This window comes from Peromyscus californicus, unplaced genomic scaffold (assembly GCF_007827085.1).
Source record: "Peromyscus californicus insignis strain IS unplaced genomic scaffold, ASM782708v3 Scaffold_17__1_contigs__length_78620276, whole genome shotgun sequence".
Classification (NCBI taxonomy): domain Eukaryota; kingdom Metazoa; phylum Chordata; class Mammalia; order Rodentia; family Cricetidae; genus Peromyscus; species Peromyscus californicus.
Genome location: NW_026294469.1, coordinates 21,800,558 through 21,825,252, shown reverse-complemented (window position 1 = coordinate 21,825,252; position 24,695 = coordinate 21,800,558). Strand labels below are relative to the sequence as shown.

Genomic DNA, 24,695 nt, shown 5'->3' with positions numbered 1-24,695 from the left:
ATACAAAAGATAACTAAAACAATCCTCAATAATAAAAGAACTGCCGAAGTTATCACTATCCCTGATGTCAAGCTGTATTATAGAGGTAATAAAAATAGCATGGTATTGGCATAAAAACAGACAGACTGATCAATGGAATTTAACTGAAGATCCAGGTATAAGTCTACACTCCTACAGACTTCTGATTTTTTTTATAAGAAGCCAGAAATACACACTAGAAAAAAGCATTTTCAACAAATGGTGTTGGTAAAACTGAATGATTGCATAGAGAAGAATGCAAATTCGTACTTCTCATCCTGCATAAAACTCAACTCCAAATGGATCAAGGACCAAATGGATCATTGGCCTCATAAGGACAAATACAAAACACCAGATACACTTACCCGGATAGAAAAGAAAGTGGGAACTAGTCTTGAACTCACTGGTCAGGAAAGGACTTTCTGAATAGAACACAGATAACACAAGCACTAAGATCAACAATCAATACATGGGACCTCATGAAACTGAAAGCATCTGTATGGGAAAGGACATATCCCACATATTTGGACATTTGGACAATGTGGCAGGCTACAGAATGGGACAAGATTTTCACCAACTACACATGGTTGTTGTGTAGTTGGTGAATATCTAAAATAGGTAAAGAACTAAAGAAACTGAACATCAAGAAAACAATCCAATTTAAAAATGGGATAAGATCTAAACAGAGAATTCTCAAAAAATGAAACACAAATGGCTGAGAAGCACTTAAATTTTCAACATCTTTAGTCATCAGAGAAATGTCAATTAAAACTGCTTTGAGATTTCCTTTATTAAACAGTCAAAATGGCCAAGATCAATAAAACAAATGACAGCTCATTGCTGTGGAATATCCTTCTGTATGCTGTGAATATGTGTCTCTCTCCTTGGTTGATAATAAAGTTGTTTTGGCATAATAAGGCTGGGCTGGAAAGCAAGAGAAACAGGGAGAAGGGCGGAGTCTGGGCAGACACTGCGAGCTGCCCAAGAAGCAAGATGTGAAAGAACCAGTAAGCCACAGGCCACGTGGCCATGCACAGATTAATAGAAATGGGTTAATTTAAATGTAAGAGCTAGCTAGTAATAAGCCTGAGCCATTGGCCAAACATTTATAATAAATATAAGCCTTTGGGTGATTATTTGGAAGCGGTTACGGAATGGGGCAGGGCAAAGAAACTCCATTTACAGCTCATACAGTCGAGGATGTGTAGCAAGGAGAACACTCAACCAATTGCTTGTGGGAGCGCAAACTTGTACAGTCACTATAGAAATCAGTGTGGTGGTTCCTTAGAAAGCTGAGAATAGATTTACCTCAAGATTCAGCTATACCACTCCTGGACACAGGCCCAAATGATTCTACATCCTACTACAGAGACTATTGTTCAACTACATTTATTGTTGCTCTAATCATTTATAACCAGAAATTGGAAACAGACTAGATGTCTGTCAATGGATGAATGGCTAAAGAAAATATGTTACATTTACACAGTGGAATATTACTCAGCTATTAAAGAAAAAACGAAATCTGCAAGTAAATGGATGGAGCTTTAAAAAAATCCCCAGTGAGGTAACCCAGATTCAAAAAGACAAATGTGGTATGTATTATCTTACATGTGGATGCTGGCTGTTAAGTCTTCGACAAGCAGGCTATAATCCATACAACCAGAGGTTAGGTACAGAGTAAGGGATTATGGTGAATGGAAGAATCTCAAGGGAGGAGAAATAGAATGTATAGCTTTGGATGGATGGGGACTGGAAAGAAAGATTAAACAGAGCGGTGGGGTGAAAAGGAACAAGAGGTGAGAGAGGGAATACAGGGGTGTACAGCAAAACTAAGGGCTATTTGAAGGGTCTTATGGGACCTTACTAAAGTAGAAGCTTCTTAAAATATATACAATAAGAAAGAAACTGAAGTGGAGTCACCAAGTAACAGGAGAGACAAAGTCCCAGCTCGACATCTCTCACCAACAAGTGCCAGGAATGGGTTACATTGCTGGCCAAAGTGGCACCATGGAAACCCCAAACAACCCAGGCATTGCCAAGGCTGGTGATTGCTTTTCACAGAATGATAGTTAGGTCCCAAAACACATAATTAAAAATAAATATTTTTTAAAAGCATAGATCATCTAAAAGCAGACTTTTAAGATACAGTCAACTAATTTTTGTAAAGGTGCTAGAATTATACAATTGGGAAAGGATAATATTTTCTATATACAGTGGTAAAACAATAGGCTTTTGGGGGAATAGGGTTTGGGGGTTATTTTTGGTTCTGTTTTTTGGTTTGGGGGGTTGTTTGTATGAGGCAGGGTCTCACTGTATAGTTCCAGCTGACCTAGAACACACAATGTACTCATAGTACTCACACAGTACTCATAAAACTCACTATGTAGACTACGTAGGCCTTGAACCCACAGAGATCTGCCTCTGCCTCCAGGGTGCTACAATTTAAGGTTTGTGTCACCATGCTCAATGGACATATAATGTATAAAACATAATTCATGATTATTTGTAAACCTGAATGAGTAAAAGACATCCAATTCTAGGGGGAAAAATTAGTGACCTTGAATTTGGCAAAGATTTCTGTTTAGTTCCTTAATAATATCCTTTCTAAAAGCAGTATTTATTTATTCATTGAGTGTGTATATGTATGTGGGCTCATGTACTACCACATGCATGTGCAAGACAACTTATAGAATATAAGTTCCAGGGATTGAACTCAAATGATGAGGATTGGCAGCAAGTGCCTTTACCCACTTAGCTATCCAATTGGTCCAGTACTGTTTTTTGAATAACAAAAATACCAATCTTAAAAATATGCACTGAACTTCATCAAAATTAAAAACATGTGCTCTCCGAAACACACTAGAGTAAGACAGTAAATGCAGGCCATGGGACTGGACAGATGGCTCAGTGATTAAGAGCAATGGTTGGTCTTCCAGAGGACACGAGTTCGATTCCCATCACCCACATGGTTGCTCACAACAATCTTTAACTCTAATCCCAGAGGTCTTATGCCCTTTTTCTAGCCTCTGACAACACAGGCACACAGACATACATGCAGACAAAACACCCATATACATAAAAATAAAAAATAAAAAGGCCACTGATAAGGAGAAAATATGCACATGCACAACCTAAGTATGCCAAACATGTGCCTTTAGAAAGCATAACTCTTACAGCCCACAAAGACAAATCTGTGGAAATTTGAATAAGAAAGGTCAATGGGCTTGCATTTGTCTTCAGTTGGTGGAACTGTCTGGGAAGGATCAGGAGGCATGGCCTTGTTGGAGTAGGTGTGCCACTGACTCATGCCATTCCAGTGTGCTCTCCATCTCCTGCTTACTGTTTGAGATGTGACCTCTTAGCTATCCCTGATGCCATGCCTTCACTCCACCCTCATAGAACACTTTCTTTCCTAAATTTCCTTGATCATAGTATTTTATCACAGCAATAGAAAAGTAACCAATACATAATCAATAAAGACTTGATATACAAAAGATAGTTATATACTGTCCAACTACATATAGATATCAAAACACATTACTTTTAGCCATTATAGAAAAGCAAATGCAAATATAAATCAAAGTCATAAGATTCCAAAAGACTGAAGACTCAAATGTTGGGAGGATTCTGCATAAATGGCCTGGGGACATAGTTCAGTAGTAGAACACTTGCGTAGCATGCATGAATGAGATCCTAAATTTAATCCCAAGAATCACTTCCAAAAAATAAGAAAGAGCCAGATGTGGTGGTACATAACTTTAATCTCAGCACTTACGAGGCAGGGGCAGGAGGATCTCTGGGTTTGAGGCCAACCTGATTTACACAGCAAGTTCCAGGACAACCAGGACTATGTAGAGACTCCCTATCTCAAAAAAAGAATTAAAAAAAAGTGCAGGGGTGGGGCTTTTGTTGACATCGTGGTGCACATCTGCAATCCCAGCACTAAAGAGGCTCAAGATTGCCACAAGTTTAAAAGTTTGAGGCTGGTCTAAGCCAGGGCTACACAGCAAGACCCTGTCTCAAACTTAATAAATGAACAAATACAATTTTAATTTTAAAATCAGGGACTGGAAAGAAGGCTCATGAGCTGCTCTTCCAAAGGACTCAGACTCAATTCTCAGCATAAGGCAGCTCACAACCATAACTCTACTCCCAAGGGATCTGCCGCCCTCTTCTGGCTTCTGCAGGCACTGCATGCATATGACACACACATTATTCAGGCACTCATACACAAAAATAAAAATTAATGAAATTTGTAAAAAAAAAAAAAAAAAGAACAATTACATTTAAAGAATGTAATCTTTGAGTGAAATAAAAATAATTGTAGCACATCATACAATGGATTAGTGATAATACTGTCATCTTAACAGAATCTAGAATCACTTAAGAGACAAGCTTCAGTGGGCATCTATGAGAGATTATCTAAATTAGGTTAGCCTCCATCATGCCTGTGAGGAATTCTTTATTAGATTAACTGAGGAGGTATGGTGTTTTGAATAGTTATGGCCCCCACAGACTCATGTGTTTGAATGCTTGGCCCATAGGGAGTGGCACTTTTGTTGGAGGAACTGTGTCATTGAGTGGGCGGGCTTTGAGGTGTCATATGCTCAAGATACACCCAATGTGGCACACAGTCTCCTATATTGCCTCTGAGTCAGATGTAGAACTCCCAGCTCCTTCTCCAGCACCATGTCTGCCTGCACACTACCATGCTTCCCACCATGATGATAATAATGGACTAAACCTCTGAACTGTAAGACAGCCCCAATTAAATGTTTTCCTTTATAAGAGTTGCCATGGTCATTTAGGTGGTACCATTCCACAGGCTGGGGTCCCAAAATGCATAGAAAGAAGAAACAGGGCTGTGCTAACATTCATCAGTCTCTGCTTCTTGACTGTAGATGCAAAATAACCAAGCTGTGTCCTCTACATCCTGCCACCATGACTCCCCTACCATGATGGACAATGACCCGGAACTGTGAACCAAGATAAATCTTTTCTCCCTTAAATTGTTTTTGTCAGCGTGTTTTACCATAGCAACTGGAAAAGTAACTAATACAGGAGTATTACTTAGAAAGTAATAAAAAATGAGCTATAAATAATGCCACAAAAAGACAGGAGGAACCTTTAATGTAGATTAATAAGTAAAAGAAACTAATCTGAAAAGGTCATATACTGCATGATTCCAATTATGTATAGTAAGAAATACAGAGACAATACAAAGATCAATCAATGGCAGAACTAGTGATGAGGGTGAGTAGTTGGTTTAGCAATCCCTAGCATTGTAAAAACAGTAATAACAACAATCATGATAATAAAATACCTGTAAACAAAAGGGAGGGCTTTTAACAACTTTAGCTAGCCATGGTAAGACTGTTAAACTGTGAAAGCATATATTCACACAAATATTTAAAGAAAATTGTTAGCAGACTTATTTGTAGTCACCAACTAGAAAGTAGAAACCCAATGTCGATCACCAGTTAGACAAGTCTGTGGTAATTGTACACAATGGAATAAATAATATTCATCAATATATAAGAATGAACTACTGACACAAGTGAACAATATGAATGAATCAAAAGTAATTATTATACGTAGCATGGAGTCTGTCTATCTGCCTGTCTGCCTCAGCCTCCCAAGCAGCAGGAGTACTGGCATGCATCACCATGCATGGCCCATAATTTTAATCTACAACGTTCTTTTTCAGTCATCTACATCTCCTCTTTGAATGGCCATGGTCCCTTCAAAAGTAAAGACAGAAAGCAGGGTAGTAAAGAGCTTAGACTGTGGGCCCAAACTGTCTGATTTTGAAACTGAATCTGTTACTTAACAAGTATACAACCGTAGGCAAATGAATTAACATTTCTTTGTTTAGTTTCCACACTTGTAAATATGGAGACTGTGATACCATAACCAAATTGCAGTGGAAATGAAATAAGTAAATGTTTCTTTGTGGCTTGTTTTTTGCTTTAATTTTCTCTCAGATCCAACCCAGGTTCTTATGCATAGGTAACAACTATACCTGTGAGTTATAATCCCAGCCCAACAAGTAAATATTTGTAAAGTACTTAATTGAAGCTTGACTAGCTAGTAACAATTATGCTAATAAGTGTTAAAGCAAAATCAACTTGATATACTGCTATGGCTTGAATGTGTCTTTGAAAAACCATGTTGCTGCGCTTTTCCCAGTAGGACAATATTGAAATATAGAACCTTAGAGAGGTGATTATGCAGGAGGCTTGGCCTTCCTGCATAGATTACTGCTGATAAAAAAAAAAAGTGCTAGAGGCTCTAACTTTGATCTATTGCTCTCTCTACCCGCCCATAAAATGTATTCCACCATGTTATGCCACATCGAGATGGTCCTCTCACCAGCCATAACCTCTTGATTCTGGATTTCAACCTCTAAGAAATCAATCTATGCTCTATGTAACTTACAGTCTGTGGCGATCTATAGATGCACAAAACTAGCTAGGAGGTATATACTTACAAGTTCTTCCCACTTCTGTTTTTGAGCCATTGTGAGAATGTATGTATCTACAAATCTTTTTTTTTTTTCTGTATTTTATAAGATAGTCTTAAAAAAATCTTTATTATTTTATTTGTATGGGTGTTGTGTCTGTATGTATGTCTGTGAACCATGTACATTCGTGCAGTGTCCACAGAGGCCAGAGAGGCCAGAAGGAAGTTTGAGATCTCCTGAAACTGGAGTCACAGATGGTGTGAGCCATCATGTGGGTGCTGGGAATCGAGCCTGGGTTCTCTAGAAGAGCAGACAGTGCCCTTAACCGCTGAGCCATCTCTGCTGCCCCACTATAAAACAGTCTTAAAGGAAATGAAGGTAGCATTTAAATTAGTACTCTAACAAATTTAGGCTTTGGTCAAAACTCCCAAGTCACTTTGGACATATGTACAGAGTATATAAACTCTAACTGTTGTCTAGGGGTATTTTTGTGAGGTATTTAAAAAAAAAGGAACACTTCATAAATGAGTTACCAAACATATTACTCAATGTTCACTGACAGTAATTACAATAATGGCTCTCAGGGTCTCTCATACGGAAAATGGGAACAGGAACCGCATCCATTCATGAATGTTGTAAGAATTAAAGGAAATATTATGTTAAAATATTTAAAATATCAGATCATCATGCATATGTAAGAATCTAAGTTATTAAGTTCAGCTTTGACTCTAATCTTGTTCAGAATCCACTCATACACACTACTGTACTACTGCCTTTAGTTCATTTATTTGTTCTAGAAATATGTGTCTTTGGTACACCATCATACTGACCTCAATACTCTCCCATATTGAAAACTGACAAAATAAAGCCAGGCCTGCTGACACACACCATTAATCCCTGCACTTGGAAGGCAGAGGCAGGCGATCTCTGAGTTCGAAGCCAGCCTGGTCTACAGAGCAAGGTCTACAGCCAAGGATACACCGAGAAACCCTGTCTTTAAAAAGCAAACAAAAAAATTAATAAAAATTTTTAAAACTAAATTATAAAATTTAATAATATCTTTTTAAAATTCTAAAATCAGGCCAGTATGAAGGCCTGATTCAGTAGTTAGAGGTGCTTGCCACCAAGCATTAAGACCTGAGTTCAATCCCTAGAATCTATCTGATGGAAGGAGAGAAGCAATCCCCACAAGCGATCTTCTGATCTACAGACACACATACATAGGCACACAAGCACACACTGCTAAGGCCATGGAGTGGACACACTGACACACGTACATACATACACACAGTAAATTGTTTAATTAAAAAATAATAAAATCTTTCCAAAGCATAAAAGTAATATTTATAGAACCAATAAGAGGCTCAGTAGTTAGAAGTACTTACCACCAAGTCTTAGGACCTCAGTTCAATCCCCAGAACAGAACCCACATAAAGGTGGAAGAAGAGAACTGATTCCATAAAAATGTCCTGACCTCCATATGTACCGGGGCACATGCATTCACACACACACATCATACATATACACAATAGTAATAAACTAAACAAATCCTTTTCAAAATAATATCTACACCTTAACACTGGCCTAATAAAACAATTCCTGGGCCCATCATGAAAATTTGCTTAATGTTGAGAATACTCAACTGTTGAGAATACTTTGCTGGTAGGAGTAATACTTTCTGCTGCTTATTATTGATATCTATTTATCATACATTTTCTATGCACCACATGCATTCCTAGTGCCCAGACAGCAAAAGTCACTGGATCCTCTGGCACTGGGGTTACAGATGATTATGAGCTACCATGTAGAAGCTGGGAACCAAACCCAGGTCCTCTACAAAAACAAAGTGTTCTTAACTACTCCAGTCCTCTTTCTGCTACTTATTATATAATTCAAAAGTCCCAAGTAATACCAAAGGCTGCACTGTTCCACCAAAACTCAGAAGACACATTACCAAAACCTCAACCTCCAACAAAAACCCTATGACAAACCAATAACATGCTGCCGGGTTTTCCCCAAAAGGACTTGCCAGAACCTACTTCCTGGGCCTACCTTTCTACCATCCCAAGTGCCTATCGCCCTCTCTTCTCTAGTAATCCTTACTCCTAGACACGTAACGATGCATGCAAGAAATGGTTTCCCTGAATATGAGAAGAGAGACAATGTTTGTCTAAGTCAAGCTTATTTCTTCTTATTTCACTTAATATGATGGTCTCCAGTTCAGTCCACTTACTGCAAATGGTGTAATGTCTTTATGGATGAATAAATAACACTCTGTTGTGTACATATTCTACCACTACTCCCCACAAAAGGAAAAGTTCTCAGTTAACTTTACTGCCACTCTGAGCACTTTTCATCCCATCTGGAGGCTTGGGGTATGCTCTTCCAATATGGAATTTATTTTTATTGGCCAAACTGAGGTTTCTGTCTATTTACATCTTATTTCCATTAGGTAAGGCTGATATTTAAGCAGACCTCATTTCCAAAATGCCAATATTACTGACATCATAATTATATATATTTAAATGCTTACTTTTCTTGCTATGAGCTTTTGGAATATAGTGTTTTATATTAAAGATTCCCATGGTACTTTGTAAATATTTCATTGCATCACATTCATTTTAACATATGAAGGGAAACCATACATTTCAGTTGGCTAGTGGTTGTTCCAGTTTATTTTTGTTAAGTAAGGACAATTCTCTTAACATTGATCTATCGGTGTGCCATGGCATATGGGGGTTAGATATCTATAAATGATATGTCTGTATTTGATCATATCTATAAATGACAGTGGAAAGAATTACCACCTGGAAACCCCGGGCAGCATGTTAAGGAGCTCACACACGTCACTCAACACCAAGCTCTCTCAATGACAGCACTTGCTATCTCTCTAGCCCACGTGACCAAGTTTTCTCGCAGTTAGATTGCAATATCCTCAAATATATGGACTTCATATTACACTCTTCTCTCCACTCGTCTCCTCCCATCTCTCCCTCCAAAGTGTGCCCTATTTCTTTCTTGCCATCACTACTGTATTTACTACTGGTAACAAAAGCTACTAAGTACCATAGTTTGCATTGTGCTTGTAGGGTAAAACGTCCAAGCTCACTTCTGGGTTTTGAAAACCCACCAATCCCTGAGTTTAAAAACCCACCAATCCCACCCTGGAAAGTTCCACCCTTCAAAAAACCCTATATAAAGCCTGCCTCTCGTTCCGTTCTCTGCTGTACTCAAGCAGAGGCAGCCAGCCACCTTCATGTGTCTTTTCCAATACCTCTCTTGTGTGAGGTTTGTTGTGCAGTGTCACTTTGTGGTATTCCTTGGCTCCCAACTGCCAGGACACTGTTCCCCTCAGAACTATAACACTTATAATGCTGACACTGCTAAATGCTTTCACAACAATCCCATAAAGTAGATAAGGAAACAGGTGTGGAGAAGCTAAGCAACTGGCTTTATCTGACTGGCATGGGGGTAGACTGCAGACATCCACAACTTCAACATCCTCCTTTGTGGAGTTTCCCCCCTCCCTTTACTGTTATTGTAGTTATACTAGGGCAACTTGATTAATTCAAACTACATTTCCCAGAATCCTATTCCAGGTTACAGTTGGCCAAAAGGGCAAATTACTCTCAAAAACATGATTAGACAAAGGTGAGTGCTATCACCAGATTCCACCATATCTCTGGTCTCCCTGTTCCCCATATTATCTGTTCTTCCAAATCCAGGTCTACCAGTAAAACCTTGACAGAGAGCAAATGAAGAGGAGGCTGTGTAGAAATGTCATCTTGCAGACTTTCCACCAGCTCCACTCTGTGGCCCCACAGGTTCATTTATCATCTGCACTGAACCACTGCTTCAGACAAGCTGGTGAGTGGCTTTTCTCAAATCTGCAGATGGGGCTTCTGAGTCTCTCCCACAACCATATCTGCTTTTGCTCCTTTCCTAAATCTCTTATTCCATATACCACAGTAGCTGTATGTCTTTGATAAAGCTCCCACATAGAGCAAGCACCACTTCTCCTCCCAAGACCAAGACCAAGAAATGTCTGCAACTTCCCCTTCTGAGGTTTTTGCATAACCAAACTTAAGGTACTTGGTCCTCCCTTTGCCTCCAATCAAATCACCTCTGCAACACTCATTTTTGCTTCCAAAGAAGCCACTTCTCCCTACTTGCTCCTCTTATTTAAAAAGAGCAGGACTTATGAGAATACCAGTTAGTGTAGCTACCAGATTAACAAACATCAATAAAAGCAAGATCAACAATAAAAGCTAGGGGCACTTTTGCATCTTGGTTAAGACAGAACAGGGATACAAAAAATTCTAAGAAAAAAATATTGGTAGATAATTGCCTCAAAAATGACTTTTTATGTAGTAATGTTGGACTTATCAAAGTATCTCCCTAAAATTTTAAATTTCTACTGAACCTAAAAGATTGCATATAATTTTCCAATACTTTTTTTTTCTTTTCTTAAAAGATCCCTCGCTTTTGGCTAAAGTATTTCACTAGTTTGGTTTCTCCAGTCATAAAATGAGAATAATCCGATTCTGTGTGATTTTCTGGGACCCAGTACTTCTTGGTTGCCTCACAGGTAACTATGACTTCTGGCTTACTCTTTTTTTTTTTTTTTTTTTTTTTTTTTTTTTTTTTTTTTGGTTTTTCGAGACAGGGTTTCTCTGTGTAGCTTTTGCGCCTTTCCTGGAACTCACTTGGTAGCCCAGGCTGGCCTCGAACTCACAGAGATCCGCCTGTCTCTGCCTCCCGAGTGCTGGGATTAAAGGCGTGCGCCACCACCGCCCGGCTGGCTTACTCTTTTAAGAATCCACCGAGAGCTTAAAGTTCTGTGCTACCAAGCACAGTAAAGCATCTGGGTATAGAATGCTTTTAAGAAACTTCATTCAGATCAATTAATTACATTAAATAAAGCTATCTGTCCTGTTCCCAAGTGCTGTCTTCAAACAAATCTACCCTCATACTACTGTCATGTTCAGTAACCTCACAAGCAAAAAAAAAAAAGTTTCTTCCACCTCTCCTCTATTTCTATTAAGCTGTGGGTCTCAGAAGCATACACTAGACAAGTCTTTTATACAAGAACGTCCAGGCAAGTGCACTTTTATGAATCCAGAAGTCAGGGCTGGGGACATAGCTCTGGGGTAAAACACTAACACAGCAAAGCACTGAGTGTGGTCCCTGTGTTGAAGCATTTTGTCACAGTTCTCCTTAACAGCAGATTTAAGACTACATGCACATTTCCTACCAGCAGCTGTGTAGATAGCAGTTTTCTGAGGGATTCAAACATTCCACCTCCCAGGGAAGCTACTTAAGACAGAAGGTAAATAACTCCAATAGCTTCAGGAAGTACCTGAAACTAACTAGATTTACTAGGTTCTTCCATCCCCTAGTAAGCAACCAAGACTGCCGAAGGGTCACTCTCAGCCAAAGAAAACTGTGAGATCAGGGTCCTGGAAGAAGTTTACACCTACTGAGTCACTTATAAAGGGCACTCTCTAACCTGCTGAGCTGTCTGCAGGCTGTGCAGTGTGCTCTAGCTTTTGTGAACTGGCACACAGGCTTGGGTGGACTTAGGTGATGCATCTGTCTTTGAGTCTTTTCTGTTCCTTTAAGTAACCTCTTCACCCATATTCCTGTAAGTAATCCCAATAAATAAAACTCAATGGTTCACCAAGTTAGACTTTGGTCTGTAATAGGCTCCCTATCTTGGGTGAGTAGACATGTATGTTGTGTCTCCCCATGAAGTCATGTCACACACCTGTCTAGCCTCTGACCATCAGAAAATAGAGAACATTTGAGGTTTTTTGTTTGTTTTATTTGGTTTTAATCTAATAAGAAAATCAGATTAGTGTCACATGTTTCAATCTAAAACAGAAATCAATTAATTCATATCAGAGCTTCTTAAACCTTTTCCACTCACAGCCTTTTTCACTTGAGAATTTTAAACAACCAGGTATACAAAATAGATACATAAACATTTACTGGTAACTGTGAAGAACTGTATTTTAAATGGATTTTTAAATTATTTTCATTATTATTTTATGTATGAGAGAACATGTGGGTAGGCACATACATACCATGGCATGTTTGTGGAGGTCAACAGACTCTGTGGAGTCTGTTCTCTCCTTCCACTTATACAAGGGTTCCAGGAATCAAACATGGATCATCAGGCTTACACAGAGCAAAACACCTTTACTTGATGAACTGTCTTGCCTCCCAGATTTTTATTTTAAAATATTCTTTGGAAGAAATGTAATTTTAACATTTAATAAAGATGAAAACAAATATAAATTAGGTGAAATGGTTGCACTTGCTCATTTTTACATTTTATATTTATAAAATGCTTTTAAGAATTAATTGAGCTGGGAGGTGGTGGCCCACGCCTTTAATCCCAGCATCTGGGAGGCAGAGGCAGGCAGATCTCTGTGAGTTCAAGACCAGTCTGGTCTACAAATCAAGTTCCAGGACAGTCTCCAAAGCTACAGAAAAACTCTGTCTCGAATTTAAAAAAAAAAAAAAAAAGAATTGATTTGAGTATTTCATGCTGCAGGATGAAAAATATCTTCAAAATTTTTCAGAGTTGACCAATATCTGATTTTGTGATCATCAATATTCAGAATGCCACTTCATATAAACACGTAGTACAAAATGGCAGTAGTGTATTTAGGGCCCTTTCAGAAATTGCTAGAAATACTGCCTTAATCCCAAGCCAAAATTCATTCAACAATTTTTTTTTTAATGAAACTCAAGTCAGCAAATCAAACAGCATGTGTGTGATTTATCATTCCTCAGGAGGCATCCCCCTTATTTCTAAGGCAGGATCTCACACGGGTCTGGAATTTGTCAAGCAGTTCAGGCTAGCTGGCCAAGAGTCTCGGAGGTCCCACTTACCTGTGTCTCCCCAGGACTCCCCAGTACCCACACCAATCTTTAACAAGGTTCCAGGGACTGGCTCAGGTCTTCACGCTTGCACAGAGCCGTCTCCCCAACCCTCAAACAGCATTTAAAATCAAACATTCTAACACAACCTAAACTATATTAGTTTATTTAGATCCTGAGAATGGCAGTTTTAAAAAAAAAAACACTGTCTTTGTTTTCCATAACTGAATCACATACTTCTGTAAGAGAAATTTTGTATGTGCAGTTAAAATCTCTACAATTCTTAATATATAATTATCTAGAATCTAAAAGTAGGCAGTGTTCACCGGTATTGCATGGTGTGACAGCACATGTTGTATGTACAGAAACAAGGTTGTAATATGGTCTCTCCAAATGCATTAAGGACAGCAGCACTGCCAGAAATACTTTGGATGTGTTACGTGCTGGATTTTGAATTTATTTTATTACTTAATTCAGGTACCTTATACTGTTGCCAAAAATGAAATTAGGTCTGTGTATCTCTCACCCTGCACAAAAATTAATTCCAATGGATCAAAGACCTTAATGTAAGACCTGAAGATTTGAAACTGCTATAGAAAAACATTTCAAAACACAGCTACATATAGCCAAGACACAGCTACATGCAGTGGCTTTCTGAAAAGGACTCCAATAGCACAGAAAGTAATCCAAAGAGTTGTCAAATGTAGTTTACAAGACATTAAAAAATTTCAGCAAAGCAAAGCAAACAATCACCACAGTGTGTGTGTGTGTGTGTGTGTGTGTGTGTGTGTGTGTGTGTGCGCGCGCGCGCGCAGTCAGCAGTATGAAGAAAGTTTTTGCCAACTACTCATTGGGCAGGGATCTAATACCTAGACTATATAAAGAACTGTAACAAACACCAAAACCCCCCTATCATCCATCCAATAAATTAAATTAACAGATAGCTCTCTAAAGAAAAAACACAAACAACCAATAAATATTTGAAAGTGTTCAACATCCTTAGTCAAATGTAAAATGAGATTCCATTCCACGCTAGCCAGAAAAATTATCAACCAAAAAAAGAGATGGTGGGAACTGACACCCAGTGATGGCAAGGATGTGTGGGTTGAGAGGAATCCTTACACACTGCTAATGGGAATGTAAATGTGTAGCCACTGTGGAAATTAATATGAGGTTTCTCAAGAAACTAAAAACAGCACCACCAAATAACCTAGCTATATCACTCCTAGGCCTATACCTGAAAGATTCTGTATTAGTTACCTTTCTGTTGCTGGGATAAACACCACGACCAAGGCAATTTACAGAAGGAAGAGTTTATTTGGGCTTATGGTTCCAGAGGTGGAAAGCATGGTAGAAGCAGCAGGCATGGCAACCAGCAGAAGAAACTGAGAGCTCACATCGTCAACCACAAGCACAAAGCAGAGAGAACACACAAACACAAAGCAGAAGTAGGATGAGGCCTTAAACTCTCAAAGTCCACTCCAGTTACAGACTTCCTCCAGCAAAGCCCCCAAACAGCACCATCAACCGACATCAACCGTCTGAATACTCAAGACTGTAAGGGACATTTCTCATTCAAATCACCATATCCCCTTCCCTAGCCCAACAGTCTCATGGCTATATCATAAGCCAAAATGCATTTAGTCCAGCTTCAAAAGAACCTATAATCTTCCACAGTCTTGTGATCCCTACTGCTGGTTCTCAACTTGACTACATCTGGAATCAACTAAAACCCAGGCAGCTGGGGCACACCTGCGAGGGAAGGGATTTTCTTGATGGGATCATCTGAGGTGAGATGGTCCACTTCAAATAGGACCACACCTTCTGGTAAAAGCCCACATAAAAGGACACGGAAAAGAAAGCTGTTGCTTTTTGCCTGCTTGTCTTCACTCCACCTGGCAAATGCATCCATCATGGTCTGAGGCATTCCTTTGCTGGTTTAGAACCTACTTCTTCCAGATTCCACCCCAGACTTAAGACCAACAACTCCCTAGGAATTCTCTAGGACTGCAGCACCAGATCAAGACTGCTGAGACACACAAGCTCCTGGACTGGATTCTTGGCCTTTCCATCAGGAGACCACCATCTTGAACTAGCCATACAGCAGCCTGTAAGTCACTCTAAGAAATCCCCTTTATATGTATACATACATTTTTTTAAGTCCATCAGTGCTGTTCTTTTAGAGAACCCTGACTAATACACAGTCTTAACACTGTTTAAAAACCCAAAGTCTGAAGTCTCTAGTGGGACTCAAGACCAGTAGTTCTCAACCTGTGGCTCATGACCCCTTGGAGTGGGGGTGGGGTTAACTCTTTCACGTAAGATCATCCTGCATATCAGATATTTACATTACTGTGGTGGTCTGAATAAGAATGGTCCCCATAGGCCCATAAGAAGTAGCACTATTAGACATGGCCTTGCTGGAGGAAGTGTGTCACTGGGGAGAACTTTGAGGTCTCAGATGCTCAAGCAACGGCCAATGTGGTATTCACTTCCTGTTGCCTGTTGATCCAGATATAGAACTCTCAGCTACTTCTCCAGCACCATGTCTGCCTGCACACTGCCATGCTTCCCTCCATGACACTAATGGACTAAACCTCTGAAACTGTAAGCTAGCCCCAATTAAATGTTTTCCTTTATAAGAGTTGCCACATAGTCATGGTGTCTCTTCACAGCAACAGAAACCCTAACTAAAACAATTACAATTCATAACAGTAGCAAAATTAGTTATGAAATAACAACAAAAATAATTTTATGGTTGGGGGTCACCATAACATGAGGAACTATATTAAAGGGTCAGAGCATTAGGAAGGTTGAGAACCACTGCTCAAGGCAATCTCTTAATTGTAACTGTCTGTAAAATCAGAAAGCAAATTACATACTTCCAACATACAATGGCACAGAATATACATTACCATTACAAAAGAGAAGAATGGAGAACAGTAAGGAAATACTAAACCAAAGCAAGACCAGAACCCAGCAGGACAAACATCAACAGAAAACTTAAATGGTAACATCTTCCCCCTTGGGCCACTTCCACTTCCTGTATAAAGCACTCCTTCATGGAAATCTCATGACTCTGATATCTCCAAGGTCTTAGTTCTCCACAGCAAGCCAGGCTTCACTTTCACAGCTTAAAACAATGGCCTCTCACAGCCTCTTGTCCTTCTCATGGCCTTCAAGCAGAGACCCTGCTAGAATTCCTAGCCACTCCCCCAGCTACATGACCACACAAGTGCTGTCCAGTAGCCAGGCAAGATGCTTAGTCATCCCAGGGCCTTACGTCCTATGTAATCCGTGCACTGCGTGATCACGTAATCGATGCGCATGCGTGGCGTAGCTACATAAGCCCATATGCACATGTGAGGATGGAAACTATAAAAGTGGGTCCCACTTATCCCTCCACCCTTTTTTCCTGCATGATCATTCCTATAGGCCTATGCACACCCCTTCTGTTCCCTTCCCGTAATAAACTCTTATAGTGGGTTTTGTTGTACCTCTTGGCTTTTCTCCATGGTAAATAGCGCCACTTAATGAATAACATTGCGCCTCTGAATAAATAACACCCTCTCCATATACTGCCTAGCCTCAGCAGCTCTCTGAAACAGAGGAAGAACCCACAACTCTTTCACTCTAGCATCCTTCATGTCTCCAAAGCCAGCAGCATATGGATAACACTGCCAAATTCTGCTGCCAGCTTGGGATGGAGCCTGGGCCCCTTGAGCCACATTAACAGCAGATTTTTAGGATGCTTTCTAGGATCAACTAATGCCTTAGATTCTCTTTCACAAGTTTAAAGCTGGGGGAGGGGCTCTTGCCCTGAGGGGCTCCCTCCTTTAACTCCAACGCACAGGTTTCTCCTGACTCCTGATCTTAATCTCCATACTCTTTCAGCACACGTCTTGGCACAAAATTCAGTTTAGCGGTACTCTTTCTCTTAAAACTGAACTTTTTTGTTTCTTTCTTCCCCACTTGCTCTTTTTCTCTGAAGAGCTGCATAACAGTCATTAATAACAACCCTGCCAGATTCAATATCACACTGCCTTAAAATTCCCTCTGCCAGAGACATTAGCCCATTACTTTTTCATTTAGCCTTGGGCAAGTTCTTAGATTAGGGGCAGAAGGCAGGCAGACTCTTTGCCAAAATATTATAGGAATGGCCTCTAGCCTGGTGGCTAATATTGCTTCTCTCTGAAACCACTTGAGCTCGATCTCCATAGTTCGAATACTCTCAGCAGCACTGTCTTCCAAGTCTCTACTAGGACAACTCTTTAAGCTCTGATTATAGCCTCAACTGGTTTTCTAATCCAAAGTTCCAAAGTCTCCCATATTCTCAAAAAAAAAAGGTCAGATTCCTTACAGCAACAGATCACTCTCTAGTATCAACTTTTGTATTAGTTATTTTTGTGTTGCTGTGATAAAACACCATGACCAAGGCAACTTAGAGAAGGAAGAGTTTATTTGGCTTAAGGTTCCAGAGGATAAGAGTCGGTCACAGCAAGAAAGCATGGCAGCAAGCAGCAGGCATGGAAGCCAGACCAGGAAACTAAGCACTAACATCCTCAACTGGTATCATGAAGGAGAGAGATCCTGAGAATTAGGACCAGGCTTTACAATGTTACCAACTGGTGACCAAGTGTTCAAATGCCCAAGACTATGGAAGCATCTCTCATCCAAGCCACCACAGACTCTTAAGTCAACACACCATTTTTTGAGAATTTCATACGTGCATTTATGTATTTTGATCAAAGTCACCCCCATCGCTCCCCTCTGTCCCCATCATCACTTTTCCCTCCCGACTTCACATGTCTTGTTTTGCTTTTAACTACTGAGTTCATGCAGAACTGCCTGTACCTGCATGGCTGTAGAGCCATCTACAGGGCACAGTTAACCTCTCAGGAACCACATCCCTAGAGAAAACGGACTCCCCTCCCTCAGCAGCCATCAACTGCCAACAGCTACTTGACTGGGGGTGGACCTTCATGAGCTGAGGTTTGGGCTGGCTTGATCTCAGCAGGTCTCTGCAAACAGTTCCAGCCTCTGCAAGTTCATGAGCATAGTGGCTGTCACATGCAGCAAGTATTGTTTTGCTGCCCATGTCCACTAGCTTTAGTCTCTTAAATCTTCCCATCCTTTACTCAACCTTAACAAACCAATGTAACAAATTCACTGTCTCTATTCTCTCTATGAAGCCTTTTAATAAATCCTCAGTATGCACCACTAGTTCTGCAGTTTTTAATCAACCAGTACATTTATTTCTGTTCCCATCAATTTATTAAGAATTAGATATGGTTATGTAGTTGCAATAATTAGTTAATTAAAATCATATAAACCAATAAGAGTTACGGAAGTCAGGCTGGGCATGATGACTGATGCCTTTAATCCCAGCACTCAGGAGGCAGAGTCAGGTCTCTGTGAGTTAGAGGCCAGCCTGGTCTACAGAGTGAGTTCTGGGACACCCAGGGCTATGATACAGAGAAAACCCACTGGGGGGAAAAAAAGTTAAGGAAGTTGAAACTATGAAAATGAAGTCAAATAACTAGATTCAAAGGCTAGTTACGAAAAAAAAAAGACTTTAATATAGATAAACTGCCGGGCGGTGGTGGCGCACGCCTTTAATCCCAGCACTCGGGAGGCAGAGGCCGGCGGATCTCTGTGAGTTCGAGGCCAGCCTGGGCTACCAAGTGAGTTCCAGGAAAGGCGCAAAGCTACACAGAGAAACCCTGTCTCGAAAAACCAAAAAAAATATATAGATAAACTGGAAAAGACTAGTGGGGGAAAAAAATCAAGCAACTATAGGTGGGTCATGTACTCAGAATGCTTTATAGGGAAGAGAGAAAAGATGTACAAATATTCTAAATTAAAAAACAAAAAGGAAGAAAGAAAAGCAGTCTGCCAGTTATAATAGGGAATCTAAAAAAAGATTCTGTCCCTAGCTTCCCATGTGTTGAAAGACACACACACACACACACACACACACACACACACACACACACACACACACACATAAAGCAAGTCTTGGGGCTGGAGAGACAGCTCAGACATGAGAGCAAGCATCACTCTTGTAGAGAACTTGACTTGGTTCCAGCACCCACATCAAGTGGCACAGAACTGCCTGGTACTCCAGCTTCAGAGGGTCTGAACTGCACTGTGCACATATACATAATTTTTAAAATAATAATAAAACAACAATCTAAGTTAAGTAACAACAAAAGCAATAATCAATAGATATCACAATGCAAATATGTGATTACCACCATGAGGAACATAGTCAGCCAATGTTCAAAATAAATCCAAGGGATCCAAGACAAAATTATATTAGTTGTTTTTTTTTAAGCATGCATGTATAGGTGTGTAGATATATAGATATACTACAAAAGCATTTTAAAAATAACAGTTAAGCTTTTTATTTCTGTGTACATGAGCCATCTTGATCTACAAAAATACATGTAAAAAACTTCAAAATTGCTTCAAGAGTTAAATAATATTTTAGTGAAAGAATGTGCTACTTATAGAAATCTAACTATGAAACCATTAAAACAATCAAATACTAAATTCATTGAAAAATAAATGTGGGGCTGGAGAGATGACTCAGAGGTTAAGAGCACTGCTTGCTCTTCTAAAGGTCTTGAGTTCAATTCCCAGCAACCACATGGTGGCTCACAACCATCTGTAATGAGATCTGGTGCCCTCTTCTGGCCTGCAGGGATATGTGTACTGTATATATAATAAAAATAAATTTAAAAAAAAAAAAGAAGAATAAATGTGATTTTATATTACATATTTATATCTGGCTTAATAAAAATGAGGCCCATCGCTAAATGTAGTTAATATGCCTCATTATCAGAAGTTCATTCACAAATGCTTACTTACACAATCATTATGGAATGAGAATATAGAAGTCAAGTGCAAAACCACATTTTATTTATTTATTTTTTTTTGGTGGTGGTAGTAGGGTTTAAACCCAGGGCCCTGTACACTCAAAGCATTTTCCCAACCAGTGAGCTACACAGATTGCTCCTCCCAGCCCACAATTTACAATTCTTCAACCCAGAGCTCCATATTTCTGGATATTCCTGTGCAACAAATATTGACTGCATAAAATTTAAACAAATTTCTTTACTAAGTATTCATTACAGGAAAAGGCAGTCATTGAATTCTTCCAGTTTTTCTCAAGCCAAGTTTCTTTTCCAATTCATAACAGGTGATACTTTGAACATCACTAAAAATCTTAAAAAATCCACAAAATCAGATTTTAATTAATATAGCAGCTACCCAGGATACTTTACAATTTTCATAATCTTATTTCCATCTATTGACAGACACAAGACTATTACAATGAATTCACAATGAAGTGAGCTTGCAAGAATTATCACACTACAATAATTTGTATGTGGAAAGAGACTGTGTAGGAGCTGATGAGATGGCTCCGTGGTTACGAGCACTGGTTGCTCTACCAGTGGACTAGATTAGATTCCCAGCACCCATACAATGGCTTATGATGATCTAGAACTCCAATTTCAAAGAATCCAACACCTTCTTCTGGCTTCTGCAGGCACCAAGAGCCTATATGATGCAGAGACATGCATGCAAGTAAAACACCCAAACACATAAAATAAAAAATTTTAAAAGATGATTGGACAACAGACTAGCACCACCACTGTGCTCATTTACCATAGCCCCAGATGTCTTTTATTTATCTTTTCTTTTTAAAGGAGAACAGGCCTCTCTAGTTAGATTTAGCTGTCCTGGAACTCCTATGTAGACCAAGCTGGCCTCGAACTCACAAGATCCACCTGCCAGTCTCCCAAGAACTGGAATAAAGGAGTATGCCACCATGCCCAGACAGATATCTTGGTAACTGTGGTAAGAAACAGGTCTTACTACAACTCCCTCAACCATATGATCAAATAGCATCAAGAAGTAAAGGGACTAGACAATGTGAAGCTCCTGATGAGAAGCAATACTAAGCTAAATACGTAGCATCATTTACCGGGTAGTCTTGTCCTTGGACTCTTTAAAACTAGTTTACGGGCCGGGCGGTGGTGGCGCACGCCTTTAATCCCAGCACTCGGGAGGCAGAGCCAGGCGGATCTCTGTGAGTTCGAGGCCAGCCTGGGCTACCAAGTGAGTTCCAGGAGAGGCACAAAGCTACACAGAGAAACCCTGTCTCGAAAAAACGAAAAAAAAACTAGTTTACAATCAACAGCTAGTTTAAGTGGGACAGAGAAAAGAGCTTGTAGCTGACTCCACTGAAAGGAAAATTTCTGACAAATTCAGAATGTGAGTCATTCATTCTCTCTCTCTCTCTCTCTCTCTCTCTCTCTCTCTCTCTCTCTCTCTCTCTCTCCCTCTGCAATATCATTTTATAAGAAGGAGCTGGGTAGTATAAATGAGAAGAAATCAAAAAGAGTTAAACAAAAGCCAAGAATAAACTCTGATGAAATCCTGGTTGGGTAAGAAAGGCTGTGTACAATGTTCTAGAAGATCTTTCAGGACAATTGGAGAGATATAAACATGAGATTACTCTGAGGAGAGACTGGAGAGATGGGTCATCAGTTAAGAGCACCGGCTGCCTTGCAGAGGACCCAGGTTTAGTTCCCAGCACCCACATGGTGGCTCACAACTACCTGTAACTTTAGTTCTAGGAGATCTGATGCCCTCTTTTGACCTCCATGGGCACCAACCCATGCACACAAGCACATAAGTTTGTTTTTAAGATTACACTAAGGAATAATCATGTTAAACAAAATGAACAATAACAGTATTTTATCCATGGAAAAAGTGCCCTAATCACTGACATATCAAGGGTAAAGTGTCATAAGTCAACAGCTTAGTTTCATATGGTTCAACAAAAATATACATTTACAAACAAAGTCAATACAACAAGCTATCAACAAATGTGAATGGAGAGTCATCACATGGCTGTTTACCACTGACAGATTTTCTTTATGCTCAAACTGCTTTCACGATAGAAAGCTGGAGAAAGGGGACCTAGCGAGCTCCTTTTCCAGAGTGGAAAATAAGCAACCTAAACATGCACGTGCAGAAAGCATAGCACACTACCACAGTGCAGTGCCCTTTGGCAGCTTCAAGTAGGGAGCAACAGTCCACCTAAAACATCCCTTGAATGATTCAATCTTAATATGTAATTAATTCAGATAAGCCCTTGACAGCTAGTTCTCTCAAAACAGACACAGCAGGAGCATGACTAGACAACTACTCCACAATAATACCAAATTCAACTTATTTCAACACGTGTGTATTCTAACCATATAACAAAGCCGTCTGTAAGCCATTCACCTGTTAACTCTGTAAATGTGACCTCTTCCCTATCAGTTATTACAAAGACAGTCAACTACAAGTTTCCTTCAAGGTGTAATACACTAGTAAAATTTGAGTACTATAACTGAGCATTTGTAGTTACGTGATTACTCGATAGGAATTTATCAGCACTTTCTTCTGTAAAGGGCTCTAGCCCTGCTTATTCACTAATCAAACACTACAGTGTTAAATGGTGCTAAAATGAGAACTTTATGTCAGTTTATTAACTGGTTAGTAGCATTTTGCGTAGATACATAAATCACACCAACAAATGATCACTTCTGTAATATTCTACACATTGACTTTTAACATTAAACTCCGAAATACTGCATAAGACAATGCAAAATCACTAAGTATTGCCACACAATCCGGCAACAAAGTTTGGAATAAGGAATTCTCAAACAAATAAAATAACCTGTGAATTCCCTGTATATCAACAGCAAAATGCAGAAATTAAATATAACCTCAAGAAATATGAAAGTTTTATCAAGTATATTTCTTCTGTCCAATAAGATGATAATTTTTTTCTGTACAGCCCTAGCACATAAAAGGATGCTCAGAGCCACTTTTCACAATCAATGTCTTTGAAAATTAAAATGACTGGGGACAAGGCTGCAATCAAATGCATCCAACAATGTAAGTCAAAAAGTGTAAACGCTAGCTAGCTAGCTAGCTAGCTAGGTGTTTAGAATTTACAACCGGGGGAAACTTTCCAGCCAATCTCATTCTCTAACGTACTTATTTTTGCAAGACGGAGAAACACAGTCCTCACAGAAACATATCTGCATATGTGAACTTCCTCGATGACCACTTGCATGACCTTGGGAAGTTAAACCATTATCTCGCTGAGCCTCAATTTTTCATCTGTAAAGCTGACAGACTGCATACTGGGGCTGGGAAGACGAGACGAGTTGACACACAAGTATGTGCACCTCGAGAGCTGGCCGACCGCTCCAAGATAAGGGGAAACAACCTTCGTCAACATCCTACCACCACCAACAACAACCCAAAGCAAGCACTTTTCTGCCAAAAAAAAAAAAAAAAAAAAAAAAAAAAGCACGTCCGTCCCAGCTTCCCTGCGATCAGCTGGTTGCAACCTTCCGGTTAGAATAAAATTCCCGCGGAGTACGAGTCTGACAGTTTCCCGGCCCCCGTCGCACTGACCTGGAGGTTCTGAGGTCAGCTCCAGCCTAGCAGGGCTATCCCCCACCCCCGACCCCCCTGCAGTGGAATTCCCGTCCCAGGGCCCAGTCCTACGCTGAGCCAGAAGCACTTACCGGCCGCTGGGCGGGGATCGCGGAGCCGAGGGCCGAGAGGAGGCCACCGAGCTGGCCCCTCCGCCCCCGCACGGCCTGTCACCGCGCCCCCCAGGAGCGGCGCCTCACTGGGCCCCCGAGGCCCGAAGGGCCGCAGCAGAAACCGGGCGCGGGCCGGGGACCAGGCCCAACCTGCTTCACATGGGGCAGCGGGCGCGCGGCCCGGGGCCTCGTTACGGCTTCAGGAGAGCTGCAGCCCCGGGGCCGGCGGGGTAAGCTGGGCCGATGAGAAGGAAGCCACGGGCCCGCGTCGCCGGTGGCCGGAGGAGCAGCGAAGCGGAAGCGGCGGCTCTTGCCAACCGGATCGTCGTCCGCCGCGGGTCGTCTTTGTCGCCGGCTGCACGACCCGCGGACGCCGCGCCACCCTCGCCAGGCGATGCGGCTGAGAACAGCCGGGCCGCCACTCCACAGAGCCCCGTGATGTCTGGCGTAGCACGGCGGAGCACGTCACGGCGGCTCGCTCGTGTGCGCGCACCCCCTCGGCCCGCCGGGAGCGGAACCCGCCGCATCCGCGCGCCCGGCGGAGGCCAGAGAGCAGGCGCGCCTGCGCACTGTCTGCTCGCCGCCGCCGCCGCACAGCCGGCTCCGCCCACTCAGGCCGGGCTCACCGACGGCGCGACGTTCCCAGGCTTCGGACGGGGTGCGCACGCAGCGGAGACCCTGAGTTTTGAGCATGCGCAAAGTGT

At 40.9% G+C, this 24,695-nt stretch overlaps 1 protein-coding gene across 1 annotated transcript in view; it reads right to left on the bottom strand.

Moving 5' to 3' along the window:
* Positions 1-24,428, bottom strand: part of Map3k2 (mitogen-activated protein kinase kinase kinase 2) — a 72,324-nt gene extending 47,896 nt beyond the window's left edge. The window contains exon 1 of the mRNA XM_052741788.1: positions 23,971-24,428. The gene's annotated coding sequence lies outside the window, so the exon portion shown is untranslated. The remainder of the gene's footprint in view (positions 1-23,970) is intronic.
* Between the last annotated feature and the right edge of the window lie 267 nt (positions 24,429-24,695).